The sequence below is a fragment of the Hordeum vulgare genome, chromosome 5H (assembly GCF_904849725.1).
Source record: "Hordeum vulgare subsp. vulgare chromosome 5H, MorexV3_pseudomolecules_assembly, whole genome shotgun sequence".
Lineage (NCBI taxonomy): Eukaryota > Viridiplantae > Streptophyta > Magnoliopsida > Poales > Poaceae > Hordeum > Hordeum vulgare.
In genome coordinates, this window is record NC_058522.1 from 65,180,233 (window position 1) to 65,201,141 (window position 20,909).

The window sequence follows — 20,909 nt, forward strand, 5'->3', positions numbered from 1 at the left end:
TAATACGAAACGGTTTTTGCATTAGCCACAAGTTAGACCAAGAATGAAATGGTCCATTATTGATAATTACCGTTTGTTTGAACCAAGATATGAAACCGGGATAGCAGCCTCCTGTCTTTGACAGAAGCTCATACTCTTCGACGGAATCATTTTCGATCACCGCTCCATCTGAGAATTTGACGACGTAACGGCTGTTTGAAATATCCGGGAATAAGAGCAGCTTAAATGAATTAGAAGTTACGGGAAAATGTGCCGAGAACTCACTCGATGTACGGCCGCACTTCTGTTAGGTTGTTGAAGATATACAACGAAATGTTCCGCCATTCTTCGACATCCAACGTTATTGGTTTCGAAGCACCGGCTGGAGCGAGCTTCCCTTTGAATAGGCTGAGGTTGGACCCACCTTTTTTAGGGTCTGCATCATTGTGCCGAGGCTTCGGATTATGCAAATGATGATTTTTGGCTTCGTAGTGTGCTATCACAAAGTTTGCCACCTCCTCAGTAATGAATGCCTCAGCCATCGATGCTTCAATTCTACGCTTATTTTTACATTTAGCTCGAAGGGTCTTGTGCATCCTCTCAGTTGCATAGCACCAACGATCTTGCACGGGCCCACCCAATCTTGCCTCGGTGGGTAGATGTAAAATCAAATGCTGCATTGGATTAAAGAAGCCCGGTGGAAAGATCTTCTCTAACTTGCAAAACAACTCCGGTGCAAACTCCTCCATGTCTTCTACCACGCCAGGCGACAATTCTTTCGCACAAAGAACACGGAAGAAATAGCTCAGCTCCACCAGTACTAGCCATTCATCCTCAGGAATAAAGCCACGTAACATCACCGGCATTACCCGCTCTAGCCATATGTGCCAATCATGACTCTTGAGACCAAAGATTTTTAATTTTTCAAGATTCGCTCCCCTCTTTAGATTCGCTGCATACCCATCAGGGAACATCAAGTGCATTTTGACCCACAAGATAATTTCCCTCATAGCTGGCCTTCCAAGATTGAACCAGGCCTTTAGCTTCGACCACTTGTGCTTTCCTTTGCCTTCTCGCATGTTTTGTAACGGTCTATGACATAGTGTCTCTTGATCGACTCTAGCGTTAATATTATCCTTTGTCTGCCCATCTATGTCGAACAATGTACCAAAAATAGCCTCTCCGATATTCTTTTCAGTGTGCATCATGTTGATATTGTGTGGAAGAAGGATGTCTTTGAAGTAAGGCAGATCCCAGAAGCATGGCTTGTGAGTCCAGGCGTGTTTTGAATTATACCCCTTGAAATACCCTGGACGCTCTGGATCTGGCTCGAGGGCGTTTAACTGATCCAGGATCTGTTGGCCTGTGAACGCAGGTGGTGCCAAGTTTTTGACAACTTTACCTTTCGTAAAGTTCTTCTTGTCTTTTTTGCACTGATGGTCAGGATGCAGGAACTGTCTATGCAAGTCAAAGCAAGAATACTTCCGACCCTCCTGCAACCAATGAAACTGAAGAGCTGCCTTGCATTGGGGGCACGGGAACCTTCCATGCACACACCATCCAGAGCATAGCGCATACGCTGGCAAGTCATGCATAGAGTACATGTACCACACATGCATTTTGAAGTTTTCTTTTCTAGCGGCATCGTATGTCTTGACCCCATTATCCCAAGATTCTTCCAATTCATCCTTAAGCGGTTGCAAGTACACATTCATATTCATCCCCGGATAATTGGGCCCTGGAATTATCAACGTCAGAAATAAGTTCTTTCTTTGCATAATCTGCCCGGGGGGGAGATTGAGTGGAATGACAAATACAGGCCAAGAACTGTATTCGGTTGCCGTCATGCCGAAGGGATTAAAACCATCCGTGGCAGCGCAGACTCGAGGATTCCTTGGATCTGCCGCTTTATCCTGATGCAATCCATCGAAATGTTTCCACGCTTCCCCATCCGATGTGTGTACCATCATCTTATTCCCATCCGCATCTAGTTCGGTTCTTTTGCCCAATTTGTGCCATGTCATCTGTCTGGCTGTCTCTTCGACCATGAAAAGACATTGAAGTCTTGGTACGATTGGCATATACCAAAGAACACTAACTGCGATTTTGGTCTGCCTCTTCTCACCCATACCGTTGTCTACCACAAGATACCTACAAGGCTCGCAATTGGGACAATAGTCCAAGTGTGCATACTCCTTCCTAAATAAGACACATCCTTTCTCACATGCATCTATGTTCTCATAGGGCATCTTAAGTACACGAAGTATTTTGTCCGACTGGTACAGGTTTGCAGGCATGACAAGGCCTTTGGGTAGGAAACGTCCAAATAGTGTCAACATCGCGTCATAGCATTCTCTTCCCAAGTTGAACTAAGCCTTCAGAGCCATTACTTGTGCAATTGCATCCAGCTGACAGAGCTCAGTGTGCTCATGGAGAGGACGTTTTGAAGACTCCAACATTTCATAAAAGGCCTTTGGAGATTCCTCCATCTCATCTTCTAAATCCCGAGCATCATCAAAGTCTTGCACCATGTCTTCGATCCCGGTACCATGCTCGTCCATGCGACGACGGACCACCTCAGCTCTTGTCCGTTGTATAGACTCACCATGAAATGTGCACACCATATAATTAGGCTTAAAACCCCTCCTCTGCAGGTGTTTAATCATTACAGCCTATGTCGTCTTTTTATAGTTGTCGCATCCAGGACAGGGGCAATAGTTTCTTTCCTGGCCATTTGCGAATGCGGCTTTCACAAATTCCTTTGTTTTTACAAACCATTCTTTCGTCATCTCTTTCTGACTAGGGTGACCGATATACATCCATGCACGATCACTCATCTTGCGTAGCTACTAAAGACAGAAGAAATATATTTATATATAATTTAGCATTTATATTCATTGGTTAATCAGGTTCGCCATTTTTATACGTCCAGGAAACCTACACGCTAATAGGTAAAATAGGTCCTAATCCCACCCGAGTATGTGTAGATTGGTTCGTTTTCCCATGCTCTGCTCCGGATCCAACGCAAAATTTCGGCAGCACCTCCCCGCTGTTCTCCTGATACACGTCTCTGCAATAAACAGAGAGGATGTGCATCCGGAGAACATAGGGAGGCACTGACGAAATTCCGCATCGGATCCAGAGCACAACATACGGGAAAACGAACCCAATCTACACATACTCGGGCTGTCCATGGATAATGTTGTACAATTCGAAAGGATGGCGGTTATAAATATGCAAAGACATGCATATTTATAGATGTCGCCCTTTCGAACGGGAGACGCATACTGGTCACGCATACTGATAAATTAATTGAATTACCTAAATCTAGAAGTTTCATCCGGAAACCAAGCCACGGTAAATGAAGGGGCAAGGAGGAGATGAAATTTGTACTGACCCACGAATGCAGGGGCGAAGCTCGTACAACGCACGGGCAGGTCTTCGCACACCAGACCTCACAGCGACAAGACAACTATCACATGTAAATCCACCCGATCAAGACAAATGTTCTAATTACGTCATTTTAGAGGAAAACAAGTTAAGAATATAATATTCATGATCTAACCAAGGTTTTTATGCCATTTTGTAGCTAAATGGGCTAATTATCTCATTGTTGGGGAAAATAAGGTCAGGAGAATAAGATAGAGGAGAAGAAAGAGGAGGAGGAGGAGAAGAAGAAGAAGTCGAGAAGAAGGAGAAGGAGGAGGAGGAGAAGAAGGAGGAGAAGAAGGAGGAGGAGAAGGTATTCTTCTTCTCTTCTTATTTTCTTCTTCTCTTCTTTTCTTCTTCTTTTCTGCTTCTCCTTCTTATTTTTGTCTTCTCCTCCTCCTATTCTTCTTCTTCTTATTATTCTTATTCTTCTCCTCCTCTTCTCCTCTTCTCCTCCTCATCCTCTTCTTCTTCCTATTCTTTCTATTAAGCTAACTAATTAACTAACCTAACTAACCAAGCTAACTAAACCTATCGCTAAACCTAGATAGCACTAAACAACAGAAAAATAACAAAAACAGAATCTACCACTATAACAAAAACAGAATCTACCACTAAGTAACTAAAAAAGAATCTAGCTAGCACTAAATACCAAACAATAAAAAATCAACTTCTTCTTCTTTTTTCTCTTCTTCTCCTTCTTATTTTTTCCTTATTCTCTTCTTCTTCTCTTCTTCTTTACTTCTTCTCCTTCTTATTTTTTTTCTTCTCTTCTTCTTCTTCTTCTTCTTCTTCTTCTCCTTCTTATTTTTTTCTTCTCTTCTTCTTCTTCTTCTTCTTCTTTTTCTTCTCCTCCGCCTCCTCCTCCTACTCCTCTTCTTCTTCTCCTCTTCTTGTCCTCCTCCTCCTCCTCTTCTCCTCTTCTCCTCCTCCACCTAACTAACCAAGCTAACTAACTAACCTAACTAAAACTACTAACCTAACTAGATCTACCACTAAAACTACTAACAATAACAACTACTAAAACTACTAAAACTACTAAAAAATAATAAAACTACTAAAAAATAATGCGGGTGGGGGGTGGGGGTGGGGGTGTGGGGGCTCACCGGGAGGGGCGGTTGTGGAGGGGACGGGGTGTTAGGGGTGGCAGGGCGGCGCCGGGGGCGCCAGGGGCGGCGGCGCGATGGTGGTGGGGCAACGGCAGCGGGGGCGAGGTGGGGAGAGAGAGAGGGGCGGCGGCGGGGGCGACAGGGGCGGCGACGCGATGGGGGCGGCGGCGCGACGGTGGTGGCGGCGGCCGTTACAGAGAGAGGGGCGCGCGGGGTGGGGATAGAGAGAGAGGGGCGCGCGGGGTGACCGTTACAGAGAGAGAGAGAGAGGGGCGGGGTGGGGGGAAGGAGCCGTTAACAGTGTTAGAGCATTGCCGTCTGCCTCCGGACTCTTTTTCGTCCGCTAGCAGACGGCAAAGGTCCGACTCCAGTTTCACCTAGCCACCCCGCGGTCAGGTGGGCCTATCTATATGTTTGTCGTGTGTCTCTAGACTCTTTGCCCTCCGCTAGCAGACGGCAAAGATGTTACAGATGGAAAAATGAGTTTATGCCATCAGCATGTGCTTTGCCGTCTGTTTTGCTGAAGCTCACGGCAAAGACACTCTTTGCCATGAGCTAGCAGACGGCAAAGACTAGGCAGATGGCAAAAAACTGTTTTCCAGTAGTGAACTATAGAACTTGGCTTGTATATTCCAATGATGAGCCTCCTCAAATGAGCTCTAGGTCTTCATGAGCAAGCAAGTTGGATGCACCCCACTAGTTCCATTGGAGAGCTTACCTTAGCTCATATGTGCATCCGTTGCATGGCAATCCCTACTCCTCATATCATATCTTTCATTTGGCTTTCTCTCGCCTATGATTGTCCTCATTGATGTGAGGCTTTCACACATTTTTTGTCTTCCTTCCCCATCATTATTCTCTTTGCCATCCTAAGTGCCAATATATCTTTGTCGCACTCATCCATTGCATGAGTGCTCAAAGTCGAAAGGGAGAGGACCATTTTGACTTGTGTCTGACTAGTGGTATGGGGATGAGTCAAAATAAGATTCCGAAGGAGACCAAGTGTGAAGTTTTAGGAGACTGAGTTCTCAATTAAAATATATAATATTTTTTATGCTCTAAACCCATCTCCCACTACTTACACGCAAACACAATTTGGAGAGATTCGAGTCACGGACAATGAGAGCTCTTGCACCTTTATGTTCTTACTTTGCTAATTTCAATACTAGATATAGACTCTTGCTTGTTATTGTCTTGACTTGAATTGCATATCTTACTTTCTTTACTTTGAAGTTCTTATATGTGTGTTAGCATGTCACCACAGAAATTATTTGTTCTATCATTTACCTACTCGAGGACGAGCAGGAATTAAGCTTGGGGATGTTGCTATGTCCCAAATGTATCTATAATTTAGGTTTGTTCCATGCTCTTTTGGGTGACATTGTTATGTGTTTTGCTACACTTTCATGCCTTTTTACACATATTTGGACTAACCTACTAACTCAGCGCACCAGTGTCAGTTTCTGTCTGTTGATGTATTTTAACTGCACGGACTTTACCCCAATTTTCACAGCTCAAAAAATCCAAAGAAAAATATATAAAAATCAGCGTGGCAGAAGCTTCAGGAAGCACCGAGGTGGGCCAGAGGGGAGCCAGGCCACGCCCATGCAACCACCTGGTACGGGGCCCCTCCTGGCCGCGCCACCAGGTCGCCTGGGTGGCGGGTCCATCCCGTGGCGCCCTCCTTTGGCCTATATTTACTTACCGAAGCGAAAACCCTAAAGATATATGCCACATCACAAATTTCACCACCGTTCCGTCATCGTAGCGCTCCCGAGATCGGGAGCGCCAGGAGACCTCTTCCGGGCACCCTGCCGGAGGGAGGATTGACCTCCGGGAGCTTCTCCACCACCATGGACGCTTCCCGGACGTGTCGTGAGTAGTCCTCCTTGGATCTTGGGTCCATGACCAGTAGCTATGTGATGTCTTCTCTCCAATCTTGTGCTTCAATGCTTAGCCCTTGTGAGCTGCCCTACATGATCAAGGCATCTATGTAATTTACCTGTTGTTGCTATGCTGAGTTTGCTGGGATCCGATGGATTATGAGATTATGTTTAGATTGTGATGAGTTATATATTTGGTTCTCGTTTTATATTTTCTTCTTCAGTAATTCATGCATGTTCTCCGTTGCTTTTTATTGCTTTGGCCAAGTAGTAGATTGTAACTCCAAGAGGGAGCGTTATGCATGATTGTGGGTTCATGCCCCCTGATGTCTAGCTTGAGTGACAGAAACATAAGACTAGGTGTAATGCCCCAAGAGTGTATCTTTCCCTTTTTGGAACCTTCCCCATGTGGGTCCACCTTGTCATGATATGAGAGCGATCCTATGCTTATGATTTCATGTGATGTCACCTTGTATACTCTTCCTTTGCATGCATGCATGCCATATTATTTCATGTCCATGTCATTGTGTTGCTGCATTGTGATCATATGAGGTGATGTGATGCCTTGTGATCTTATGTGGTTGTGTGATCCATGGTGGTGTGGTGATGTGATGTGTTAGCTTGTGTGGAGTATGCATGTGATAGTAGGAATAACCTTGTGATTTCCATAGGTTTCAAAACCATCTCCCCCCTCTCTATTTCATCTCAAGGTCAAGTTTCACTTGATCCTTTTCTGATTTTAAAATGCCCAAGGTTTAGCAAATTGTTGTGGTGAATTCGAGATGTGGTATTGCTGTTTTGAATAGGTGTGCAAATGGTGCAAATAGATACAAAACAGATCCAACAATTCCTGTTTTGTAAATATTTAGTGGCTCCTAAAATCATTTTTTCTATTTTTATTACATAGGGCATAATTTCTTATGCCCAGGGGTACCTTTGTTTTATTTTTAGCTTTATACATTTAGCTTGTGCTTTTATTTCTTTTCTCTGGTTTATTTCTATTGGAAAAGCCCCTGGGATATTTTTTTGGTTCTATCTTGCGCCGCAGGTGGGCTTTCTCCCTCCTGTGTGGCCCATTCCCTCTCTCCTCGCGCGATAGCCCAGCAGCGCGACCTCCCTTCTCCTACCTGACGCCGTCTGCAACCCCCGCTTGCTTTCCGTCCTGTTTCAGAGAGAGAGCGAGCCGCCGTGAGCATCATAGATGTCAAGGCCCCCATAAATGCGTTGGCGTCCGTGCCCCTCTTCCCTAGGGTTCCTCCTCTTCCCATCCGCCGCCGCCACTCCTTCCCCATCTCTCTTTCTCCCCCAAGGTAGGCTCCGTAGCTAGGTTGCAGAGAGAGAGAGAACGACCTCGCCGGCGTCTACCCCGCTCCCGTCGTCGTCCGACGCCGCCGCCATGTCTAGGGGCTCGGGGATGCACCCCGCACTCCATTCCCGCCGTCGCTGAGGTCGAGGAGCAGCCTCACCGACGGGCAGGAGCTCGCCAAAGGCTCGGTCCCAGCGTTCTCCTTCCTCTTCCTCGGTTCTGCGTCAGGGCTACTTCAAGTCTTCTTCACCTCTGATCCGGCTTCTTCCCCTTCAGATCGTCCCCGTCTTCCTTCCCTAGGTGAGAGAAAGCCTCTCCTCCCTCCTTCCCCGTCGGTAGATGCGCGTAGGACCTCCGGCCGGCGATCTTGCATGCCTCTGTTCCTAGACTAGGCCGACAGCATCTGTGTGTGTTCTGTGTTGTGTGTAGTTGCTAGCTTGATAGATGCAGAGCAGCGGCTCTACCTCGTAGTAGCAGTGCGTAGCGTAGTGGATCCCCCCTCGTGTGGAGCTGCAGTAGAGGAGAACAGCCCCGGCGGCCTCTGTGTCGCCGGCAACTCTCTGTAGGCAGAGCAGGGCATACCTGTAGGTTACCTTGTAGGCTACGCCCTCTCTGTCAGATTCCGAAGTATAGCATAGTGGTAGATGTGTGTGTGTGTTCGGGTGAGATGCTGGATTCAAATCCTAGAGAGAGCACCCCCTTTTGCATATTATTTGTTTGCACAGTAGCTTAGCGCAGCACAACAATTTAACATGTTTAGCTGTCGTTCTCTGTCAATAGAGCACCTCTAGCAGAGTGGTAGTGTTGTGTGTGGTGTAGCAGGAGGTGCAGGGTTCGATTCCTCTCCCCCCCCCTCATTTTATTTTTGTTGTGTAGTTATTTTTTTTCTTGTGATGTTTTCACTTTGCCTAGATATGCTCCTTGCTGTGGTGTGATAAGCAGCAATGGTGGTATTTTTATTTGCCTCCCACAAGTGGGTATACTCCTATGCTTGAGATGGTGATAGGTATATCATGTGTAGGTGATGTTTTGGTCATGTGGAAGTTTGGGCTTTGGAGCTTATGTGCATGTGCTGATCTAGATTATATGTGTGTGGTTGCACTAGTAGTGCATGTATAGGATGTGGGTGTATGTATATAAATGTTGGCTAGATTATATGTGTGTGGTATGTGTGTGTGTGGGTTCCTCCCCCCCCCCACATACCTTGTGAGCGTGCTTTTGTAGTTGTTCATGTTAGGATGTGTGTGTATGATGTTGTGTCGGTGAATACTCACAACATATGCCATAGGTAGGCTAAAGTTGGTGAGAACCGAAGGGACAACGGAGGGCGCTGGGAACGAGGTTGGTACTAGCATGGAACGCACGATGTACCCAGGTTCAGGGCTCTCCGTAGAGATAAGACCCCTAGTCCTGTCGGAGTGTTTGATGTGTATGAAGGGATTACAATGTCGCTCCTGGAGCTGTGTTGGGAGGAGGAAGAGGGGAGCAGCCGGCTCGTCTTTGCCTCTCTCTATGTGGTTGGTGGGTGTGAAGTGTTGTTCGACCGTCCTCCTGCATGGAGGGTGACCGGGGGGTTTTATAGACGAACCCTCCGTCCTATAATATGGATAAAGGGTACAAGAGTGGGACCCGGCTGGCAGCCTCGCCGGCTGACCAGAGGCCCACGGGAGTCTTGTCCTGTCACTTGAGGGGTCCGCCGGCTGCATGGTCTCGATTGGCTGTGGGACCCGCCGGCTGGCCAATGAAGCTCTCGCGTAAGGTTGACGCCGAGCACATGATGTACGTCGAGCATCATCCAGCGAGATTCATCATGGGCATGTAGTATGACCGCCTCCACTGTTCCCCACGCCGAGTGCAGTAATGGAGTGGGAGTGGGATGATCCGACAGTATGCTAGGTGATGGATCAGATCCGGGGTAGGTTAGCGGCATGGCCGCCGACGCTCGTACCTACCGGACGCCCCGATCTAGTAGCTTTGCTGACACGTAGCTACCTTTAATCATGAGGTCTCATCCTCACCTACGATCTGATGTGACTTGTGATCCCCGACCGGCTAGCCTGCTTGGCTAGTCAGCTTGGGCACGACCGCCTCGTTCCTAGCCGGCTGGCCTAACCAAGCCGGTCAGGGAGAGGTAACCGTCTCGACTCTAGCCGACAGAGGTTGCCTGGCCGGCCAGAGAGATGGCCGCCTCGTCCTCCAGCCGGTAGGCACGGCCTAGCCGGACAGAAGACTTGGGCCTTGGGAAACTTTGTTTGTTCATATCCTTTGGGTAGGAAATGAAGGAGCAGGCTTGATGAGCCTACCCCGGGGTTATCCCCTTACAGTAGTCCCCGAAGCTGGAGAGGCATGCCTTCTGCGGGCGGGCGGCCTCACCAGCTTGATGATTTGTCTTGGTATTTCTGCTGCCACTCGTGACGGGGAGCGCCGGCTCCGAAACTGGCTGGCTTTGAAGCGATGCCTCGGCTTCGTCATAGGTCGCCCGGAAGATGCCATGTGTCAGGCCCCGCCTGACGTAATGATGGTGATTACTGGTGACGGGACCGGGCGTGAGCCCTGGGTCCCACCACGACGCCCCCTCGGCCTCCGCGTGAGAGATCCTTTGCGGATTTACTCCGCGATGGTTGGGCTTAGGGAAGCGTTACCGCCCGCAATACACAGGTTTAGTGGGGGTCCCGTGTACACCGGATCCCCTCCCCACGACGCTTCGTGGGGGTTTAAATGGCATGCAGGGGTTCCGAGGAGGCCATTCGCCCCCCCCCCCTTCTCACCCCGCATCAATGCTCTTTTCCTCCCTGAGCCCACAGAGAAAGAGCTCACCCTCTTCGCCTTCGTCGCCGCAGAGCCACCAGCCCTTTCGAGTTTAGCCGCCGGCAGCCATGGCCGGCGGCTCCGCCTCAAAAAAGTCCTCGTCGCAGAAGGCCTCGTCGCAGGGAGCCTGGCTAGGCAGCGAGATCTGCGAAAGCCACATCGAGGCGCTTCGCCATCACCAGCTGCTGCCCCGGGCCTCCCAGGTGCTAGTGCGAATCCCCGGCGCCAAGACTGCTCCCACACCTGCCGTGGGAGAGGTCGTGGTATTCAACGAGCACTTCTATCGGGGCTTCGGGCTTCCGGCCAGCGCCTTCTTCTCCGAGTGGCTTCGCTTCTTTGGCCTGCAGCCGCATCACCTGGCGCCGAACGCCATACTGCAGTTGTCGGCCTATGTGATCCTGTACGAGGGCTTTGTGGGGATCGAGCCCCGCGTCGATCTCTGGCGCAGCTTGTTCTTCTTCAAGCAGCAATCCATCGCCATGGAGAAGTCCGAGGTGGAGAAGCTCGCCGGACCGCGCCTGATGACGTCGTGCGGAGCCGCGCTGGTGCATCACCGCTCGAAGTCGGGCTTCCCCCAGATGCCGCTTCAGGAGTCCATCAAGCAGTGGCAAGGGGCTTTTTCTACATGAAAAATGCCGACCCCGCCCACGACGCCCTCAACATGCCGCCGTTCAACGTCGACCCACCGACGAAGTTGAACTGGGCGGTGAGGACCCCCAAGCCAATTCCCGAGGTGGCGCTGATCTGTGCCCACCTCGAGATCCTGGAGAAGAGCGGCCTCCTCGGCCGTGACCTGCTCACCACCATGGTGACACACCGGATCCTGCCGCTGCAGAGGCGGCCACATCTGGTCTGCCAGATGAGCGGCCGGCATGATCCCTGCAGGCTGTCCACCAAGAGGTTCACCCTCGGCGCGGTAGTGCGAAGGGTGAACCTGATCTCCACCGCCCGCATGGACGACAGCAGGAACTGGTCGTGGGGGATGACCCCCTTCAACAGGTCCCGTCCGCCTCCAATGGTTAGTGGTTTCTTTGTTCTTTGTTGTTTGTTTTGCAACCGACCGTCTCGCTGAGCCGGCGGTCGAATCCTTTTTCGTAGATGTTCGAGAAGCTGCAGGGATCCCTCCGTCCGCCTGCTCCCGACGTGGATGTGTCCGATGCCTCGGAGATTGAGGACGAGGGCGTGATTGAGTCCCGCTCGGACTCCTCTGCAGGCTCAAAGAACGCCCTGGAGTCATAAGGGACAGAGCCATCTGGTGAGTACGCTCGGCCCTCCGTTGCAGACAGGACGGATGACGACGAGACTCCCTCATTCTTCTCTAATGCAGCCTTTGAGGAGGACTCCGACGGGGTGGATGAGGTTACCAGCCCACCACTAACGCGCGGTCGGTGCAAAGGGCCGGGGCAACCGCCACTGACGAGGCGGCAGGGAGGAAGGGCAAGGGTGCCACAGCATCCAGGTCGGCTCCTAAGCGGCCGGCGCCGGGTCCTCCATCCGGAGCACGGGCAGGCGGCGCCAAGAAGAGCCGTGGTGCCGGCAGGAGGAAGGTGCCCATGGTCACGGGGTAAGATTTCCTCCCCTTTTTCTTTGTTTATCCCCTGGGAAGCTTTGTTCCCTAAGGATGTCGCTCGACAGGGAGGCGGAGGACGTGGAAGAAGACACCGCCTCCGCTGCCGAGCGCGATGGCTGGGCGGCAGCCGATGCTGCCCAGAGGGAGCTTGAGGAGCAGTCCAAGCGCCGGTGGGACGCGGCTGCGGAGAAGACGACCGAGGGCCAGTCTCGCCCCAGGCGGGGCGAGAAGCCGGTGGAGAAGCGCGCGAAGGCTAGACATGACCCCTCCGTGCATGCTCGCACGGAGGAGCCAGCTAGCGAGGCGGCTCTGAGGCGCGCCCCGAGGGCTGAGGGGGCCCAACCCTCCAAGCCGGACGCTTCGGCGCCGGTGGACTTGGAGACGATCCCCGACTCCCCCACGGCCGAGGCGGCGCCCAACGCACAGGAACTGATCCTGGACATGCCGGACGCGGCCCCTGATGTGCCAGGGGTGGCCATGGATGCGCTGTATACGGCCCATCCACCTCCCGTTGAGGAGGCAGCGTCGGCCGGGATAATGGCAGAGCCGGCCGCCTAGCGGGCACCCGGAGCCGGCGCCATCGTCGTTCCCCACCACGGTTCAGCCACGTCGGGAGCTGGAGGCCGGGTCGGGAGCCAGCCCATGAAGTCGTGGCGGGCGGCTAAGTCGGCGCGTGCGCGACTGCCCGTCGGCACTGCGGTCACGGGTGTCCCGGAGCTGGTGTCGCTATTTTCCAGCAGTCGGTCCAAGGTGGAGCAGTCGGCCCGCGTGGTGTGCAGCGACTTGGAGCACCTGGAGGCCCGCACCAGGGTAAGTGCCTCATCTTGGGTTTGAATTTCTCCTGTTTCTTCTTCTTGCGTCAGTGGGGGCGCGACAGCGCACCCACTAGGTGTAGCCCCCGAGAATCGGGTCGGCCGATCATCGGCCGGGCCGAATCTCTTTGAGCTTCTTTTCTTGTTTTGCTTCTTTAGTGGGGGCGCGCCAGCGCACCCACTGGGTGTAGCCCCCGAGAATCGGGCTGGTTATGTCTTAACCAGGCCGAATCTTATTCTTGCTTCTTCTTTGCTTTTTGGCACGAGCTTTATGATGCTCAGGCGCAGGCTTATAATGAGCTGTGGACTCAGCACCAGGCAGCTGATGGCCAGATTGCCGAGCTCGAAGTTCGGCTGGGTGAGGTCGCCATGGAGCGGGACGCTCTGCGAGGCACTGGCGACCGGCACCAAGAGCAGCTGGCTCTTCTCCAGTCGGAGAAGAAGGAGCTCGAGGAGGCCTGCCGGGTCGAGCTGGAGGAGCTGCGCGGCACGCTGTAGGAGAAGGAATCCTCCTATTCTGCCGACGTGGATCGCCTTGCGTCGGTTCATCTCAAGGAGATGGAGCTCAAGGACGCCGCCTTGAGGGAGAAGGAGGGGGCCCTTGTCCAGATGCAGTCGCAGCTGGCCAAGGCCCTGGAGTCTGCGGCGACTCTCCAGGAGGAGGTTGCCCTCCTTACTCATGCGAGCAAGGTGCGGGAGCTGGAGGTCCTAGAGAGCACCCATGAGACCGATGGCGCCTTCCATCGTGAGTCTCTCTCTTTTGTTTTGTCTTTAGCTTTCTTGGCCGTCTCCTCCTCTTACTCGCTTATGCGCCCTTGTTTTCCTGTCTCAGGCCTCTTCCCTGCGACCCAGGTCGCAGCCGACACGACCGTCCAGGTGAGCCGTGAGGAGCGTCGCGCGGCTGGCTAGGAGGTAGATACTACCTCCGGCTGGAGCGGGGAGGAGATCGGGATGGGGCTTCGGGCCCGCCTGCACACCATGGGCGAGTCTGTGGCTCAGCTCCAGGTTGCAGGCTCGTCGATGGTTGCGGTCGTGTGGCCGGAAGGCGTGGAGCCGGCGTTGATGAGCCGACTCGCCCGCTGGCTTGCAGCTGGCGAGGAACGCTTGGATGCCTGGCGCGCCTCTGCCGCGCGCGCTGGAGCCTACATGGCCCTGCGCTTGGCCAAGTCCTGGTATCGAAACCTGGACTTGGACAAGCTCGTCGCTCAGTGCGACGGCTCAGAGGCGGACCTGCAGGATGTGGAGGAGGCGCTGCGCGTGAGGGCCAGCAGTATTGATGAGTACGCCGCTTGGGACGAGCTCGTTTTGGAGCGGGCTGAAGACGGCGGTGTGATCCCTGAAGATCTGCACGACCTTCAGCCCTATGACCCCAATGGCAGCTCTGACGAGGCGGCCCACGGTGTGGACTCTGCTGCCGCCTCTAGCGGTGCGGCGTACGCCGACTCCGGTTTGGATGGAGCCGGGAGCCCTCGTGAAGGAGACGGCGCAACCGCCTCGGGAGCAGCCGGGGATGGTGAAGCCACCACTTCAGGAGCAGCGGCCGGGGCGACCGATGAGGCCGCAGCCCCGTAGCCGGTGTCCTGTTTGTTGTCTCCAATTTTCTTGTCAGTCCAACAGTTCCACCCACTGGGGGGTGTAATGAACCTCGGCCGTGGGCCGATGCATTTTGAATGTATGTATTCAGCATTATATTCGTATTACCATGCGTGTTGTTTTATATGTTTATCTTTTGATTCCTGGTTGACTTCTTTTTCTCCAATCCCTGTATTCCCAAGTTTCCACCCCGCCAGCCCGACAGCCGAGAGCCGGTCTGTGACTGGGTCAAGGTTTCTGGCCTTAGAACACAAGACTTAGATTTTTCGAAGCGATCAGGACTTAAAGAATTAGACATAAACCAGCAGAGGCCGGCCTGAATAAGATCGTAAATTTGATCGAGCCAACCCGAGCCGGCAACCCTTTTGTAGTCGAACTTTGCATGCATCCGGCCTTACCTGGCGTCGCCTCGCAAGCCGGATGGCCGGAGCCGGTCTGCAAGCTGATACGAGGTGACCAAGGATCGGTCCGGCTTACACTATGTGTTCTTCTACAACATAGGGAAGGCGTCCAGGCGGCTAGCAATCCCCCGAGCTTATTGAAGCCAGCAAGGGGCGTACGCAGTGTAGCCCCCGAGCTTATTAAAGCCAGCAAGGGGCGTACGCAGAGTGAGCACTCTAGATATGAATTCTAAAAAGAAGCATGAGGCATGCTCTTTCTATTGCATTCATTGAGGATCCCTGAAGAGGGAGAAAGATACATATGCATGCTCTTTCAATTGTTTGATACTTGCCTTCTAGCAATAGAACGGGCGAAGCAACACCGCGTTCCATGGACGTTCCGTCTCCTGGCCGGAGTCATCCCTCTTGCGCTTCCTTGGCTTTTGGGCATCAATCAAGTAGTAAGCATTGTTGTGCAACGCCCTACAGATGATGAAGGGTCCCTCCCATGGGGATGAGAGCTTTTGCTGGCCGGCAGTGCGCTGGATTCTTCGGAGAACCAAGTCTCCCTCCCAGAAAGAGAGAGGCTTGATCTTTTTACTGTGGTAGTATCTCAGCTTCTGTTGATAGATGGCCGTCCGGCTCAAGGCCAAGTCCCTTGCTTCTTCGAGGAGGTCCGCATCGTCTTCTCTTGCCTCCTTCGCCACCGTTTCCGTGTATAGGGTGACCCGAGGCTAGTCGAACTTGATATCCGTGGGAATAATAGCCTCGGACCCTTATACGAGGAAGAACGGAGTGAAGCCGGTCGACCGGTTGGGCATGGTGCGGAGGCTCCATAACACAGCCGGCAGTTCTTTGATCCAGCAGCCGGCCGGTCTGACAAGTGGTGCCATGAGTCTTGGCTTGATGTTAGCCAGAATCAGGCTGTTGGCCCTCTCCGCTTGGCCATTCGACTTGGGATGTGCCACTGATGCCAAATCGAGCCGGATGCCTACCTTGGAACAGTAGAGCGCCAGAGCGCCTTTGGCGAAGTTGGTGTCATTGTCGGTGATGATGCTGTGGGGGATGCCATATCGAACAGAGATGTCCGTGATGAACTTGACGGTCGTGGGGCCATCAAGCTTCTTGATAGGTCTGGCTTCAATCCACTTGGTGAATTTGTCGACGGCTACCAAGAGATGAGTCATTCCACCACGAGCCGTCTTGAAGGGTCCTACCATGTCCAGCCCCCAGACGACGAACGGCCATGACAGGGGGATGGTTTTGAGGGCCGAAGGCGGCATGTGGCTCTTTGCGCTTAAGAACTGGCAACCTTCGCATTTGTCGACCAGATCCACAGCCTACTCGAGGGCCGTGGGCCAGTAGAATCCATGGCAGAACGCCTTGGCCACCAGGGTTCTAGAGGCGGCATGATGCCCGCACTCCCCCTGGTGAATGTCTCTGAGGATCTCATATCCCTTTTCTGATTCGGCGCAGCGTTGGAACACGTCGGTCACACTGCGCCGTACCAGCTCGCGATTGATGATGGCGTAGGCTGCAGACCTGTGCTGGATCTGCCTCGCCTCCGCCTCGTCTTGAGGAAGCTCGCCGACACAAGGAGGAAGGCCAGGATAGTTTGAGCCCATGACGGAGCCGACACAAGGGATGGTTCCGCCTCGACCTGACTGTTAGGGGCTTCTGCAGCCCCTGAGCTTGGTGGAGCGGCGGTTCTGGACTCGAGACGAGGTGTCTCTGGTGCTGCTGTGGCAGCTGGCTCGCCGTCTACCTCCATGACGTCCACCCACTGGGTGTCGAGACGACAGGATTCGAGGCAGGGCGGAGCCGGGGTCATTGTTGTAGCCGGTGCCGCTGTTGGAGTCGGCATGGCCAGTGTAGCCGGCACAGGAGCTGTAGCCGGCGTAGCTGGTGGATCCAGCGGCGCTTGCACCATGGACTCAGCCGGTGCCGCTATTGGAGTCGGCATGGCCAGCATAGCCGGCACAGGAGCTGTAGCCGGCGTAGCTGGTGGAGCCGACGGCGCTTGCACCATAGAATCAGCCGGCACGAAGATCGATGCCGACTCAGGAGACGGCCTGATAGACGACTTATGGAGTTGCTTGAGGGAGACGACGGTTGGGATAACCTGTCTCATGGAGCCAATCTTTGCCAGTGTATCAGCCGCCTCATTGTCTGCTCTGGGAACGTGGTGGAACTCACAGCCCTCGAAGGGGCCGTTGAGCTGCTGGATGAGGAAGCGGTAGCTTGCCATGTTGGCGTCCCCGGCGTCCCATTCGCCAGAAACTTGCTGTACCACCAAGTCTGAGTCGCCGAAGCATATGAGACACCGGATGCCAATCACCTTGGCGAGCCGGAGGCCGTGAGCCAGTGCTTCGTACTCGGCGACGTTGTTGGAGGCGGCGACATAGATATGGAGAGCATACTTGAGCTAGTCTCCTTTTGGAGACGTCAAGACGATGCCGGCTCCCAGACCCATCCGCATCTTCGAGCCGTCGAAGTGCATCCGCCAATGCGTAGAGTCTGGAGGCGGCGGCTCAAACTAGGTCTCAGCCCAGTCGACTAAGAAGTCAGCCACCACCTGAGATTTGATGGCGGTGCGAGGCTCGTACCGAATATCATGGTCCGCCATGGCGATGGATGATACGTCCATTTTGCATGATGCTTTCATGTTGATATTTATCGCTTTATGGACTGTTATTGCACTTTGTGGTACCATACTTATGCCTTTTCTCTCTTATTTTGCAAGGTTTATTTGAAGAGGGAGAATACCGCAGCTGGAATTCTAGACTGGAAAAGGAGCGAGTCTGAGTCCTCTATTCTGCGCAACTCCAAATGCCCTGAAAATCAACGTGGAATTTTTTGGGAATATATTAAAAATACTGGGCGAAAGAAGTGTCAAAGGGGAGCTGTCAGGGGCCCACAAGCCTCGTGGTCGCGGCCTCCCCCCTGGTCGCGGCAACAGGGCTTGTGGGCACCCTGGTGGCCCACTGGCCCCCCTCTTTTGCTATATGAAGGGTTTCGTCCGGAAAAAAATCAGGGCGGAGCTTTTTCGTGGATTCTCCGCCGCCATGAGGCGGAACTTGAGCAGAACCAATCTAGAGCTCCGGCAGGACGATCTTGCCGGGGAAACTTCCCTCCTGGAGGGGGAAATTGTCGCCATCGTCATCACCAACACTCCTCTCATCGGAGGGGACTCGTCTCCATCAATATCTTCATCAGGACCATCTCATCTCCAAACCCTAGTTCATCTCTTGTAACCAATCTCCGTCTCGCGACTCCGATTGGTACTTGTAAGGTTGCTAGTAGTGTTGATTACTCTTTGTAGTTGATGCTAGTTGGATTACTTGGTGGAAGAGTTTATGTTCAGATCCTTGATGCTATTCATTACACCTCTGATCATGATTATGATTATGCTTTGTGAGTAGTTACTTTTGTTCCTGAGGACATGGGATAAGTCTTGCTATTAATAGTCATGTGAATTTGGTATTCGTTCGGTATTTTGATATGTTGTATGTTGTCTTTTCCTCTAGTGGTGTTATGTGAATGTCGACTAGATAGCACTTCACCATACTTGGGCCTAGAGGAAGGCATTGGGGAGTAGTAAGTAGATGATGGGTTGCTTGAGTGACAGAAGCTTAAACCCCAGTCTATGTGTTGCTTCGTAAGGGGCTGATTTGGATCCACTAGTTTAATGTTATGGTAAGACGTTGTCTTAATTCTTCTTTCGTAGTTGCGGATGCTTGCGAGAGGGGTTAATCATAAGTGGGATGCTTGTCCAAGTAAGGGAAGTACCCAAGCGCCGGTTCACCCACATATCAAACTATCAAAGTAACAAATGTGAATCATATGAACATGATGAAACTAGCATGACAGAAATTCCCGTGTGTCCTCGGGAGCGTTTTTCCTCTTATAAGACTTTCTTCAGGCTTGTCCCTTGCTACAAAAGGGATTGGGCCAGTTTGCTGCACCGTTGCTACTACTTGTTACTTGTTGCTTTTCACTTGCTATGTTTCACCTCACTACACCATCACATGTTACCGCTACTTTCAGTGCTTGCAGTTATTACCTTGCTGAAAACCGTTTATCAGAGCCTTCTGCTCCTCGTTGGGTTCGACACTCTTACTTATCGAAAGGACTACGATTGATCCCCTATACTTGTGGGTCATCAATGGACCATTTGGCAATCCTGCCCGTTGCATCACGGTTTCCCATGATCTCTGAAAGTGGAGTAGTGCTCACCACGGTGATGGCATGCTCTTGGAAGTATTGCTTGAACTTCTTTGCAGCAAGGTAAACACCATAACACATTTTTTGGTAATGTGGGTAGTTCTGCTTGGAGGCGGACAAGACCTCACTGAGGTAGTAGACAGGGCTCTGCACTAACAATACCTTGCCCTCCTCCTTGCGTTGAACTACCAACACAACACTAACCACGCGAGTGGTCGCGACAATGTATATGAGTATGGGCTCCCTTTCAGTCGGCGCTGCCAAGATTGGCAGGCTCGAGATGACCCGCTTGAGGTCGCGGAAGGCTTCGTCCGCCTGGTCATTCCACTCGAATTTTGTCGTCTTCTTCATGAGCTGGTAGAGTGGAAGGGCCTTCTCGCCGAGCCGGCTGACGAACCGGCTAAGGGACACCAGGCAGCTGGCGAACTTCTGGACGTCTAGGATTCGAGTCGGCCGCACCATCCGCTCGATGGTGCCGATCTTCTCGGGGTTCGCCTCGATGCCGCGACTGGGCACGAAGAACCCCAAGAGTTTGCTGCCTGGAACCCCAAAAACGCACTTCTCCGGGTTGAGTCGGATCTTGTACTCGCGCAGGTTGGCGAACGTCTCCCGCAGGTCATTGAGGAGACTGAAGTGTTGCTTCATCTTGACGACGATGTCATCCACATAGACGTGGATGTTTCTGCCGATCTGTGGCAGTAGGCACTCCTGCATGCATCGTTGGAACGTCGCACCAGCGTTCTTCAGACCGAACGTCATGGTGGTGTAGCAGTAGGACCCGAAGGGCGTGATGAAGGAGGTCTTCAGGCGATCAGCTGGGTCCAGCTTGATTTGATGGTAGCCTGAATCAGCATCCAGAAACGACAGCAACTCGCAGCCTGCAGTGGAGTCGATCACTTGATCTATCCTAGGCAACGCAAAAGGGTCTTTCGGACAGGCCTTATTCAGGCTAATGTAGTCGATACACATTTGCCAGGTGTTGTTCTTCTTCAGCACCAGGACTGGATTAGCCAACCAGTCCGGGTGGAAATCCTCCATGATGAAACCGGCTGCAAGGAGTCGGGTGATCTTTCTCCGATTGTGCGCCGCTTCCCCTCGGCGAAGTGGCGCAAAGGTTGTTTCATAGGCTTTGCATCCGGTCGCACGTGAAGTTTGTGATCGGCGTACTTCCTCGGAACACCCGGCATGTCGTTGGGGGACCATGCAAAGACGTCCCGATTCTCATGGAGGAAGTCAACGAGCTCGCCTTCCTATTTGGGGCTGAGGCCAGCCCCGATGGTGATGCACTGCTTGGGGTTGGCAGGGTCGACTGGGACCTGCTTGGTCTCTTTGGCGGGCTTGAAAGAGCCCTCGCCGGCCGACTGGGGCGGAGGAGAAGGAATCGCCGGCTGCTCGGTGGCTTGGTCCACGAGCCGGTCGATCTGCCGCTTCTCCTCAGTGATCACCAGGGCGTCGGCGATGCGGCTGCTATCTTGGGCACACTCGAGCGACTTCTTGTAGTCTCCAGCAACAGTGATGATGCCCTTGGGACCTGACATCTTCATCTTCAGGTAGGCATAGTGCGGAATAGCCGTGAATTTGGCCAGAGCCAGTCTGCCCAGCAGCGCGTGATACGGGTTGCTCAGGTCCACTACCTCGAACCATATGGACTCTCGGCGGAAGTGAGCTTTGTCGCCGAAGAGGACGTCCAGCTAGATTTTGCCAATGGTCGAGCAGGACTGCCCAGGCACGATGCCGTGGAAGACAGTACTGGTCAGCAGGACGTCCGTCTCTTTGAGCCCGAGCTTGAGGAGAGTGTCGAGGTAGAGGATGTTGC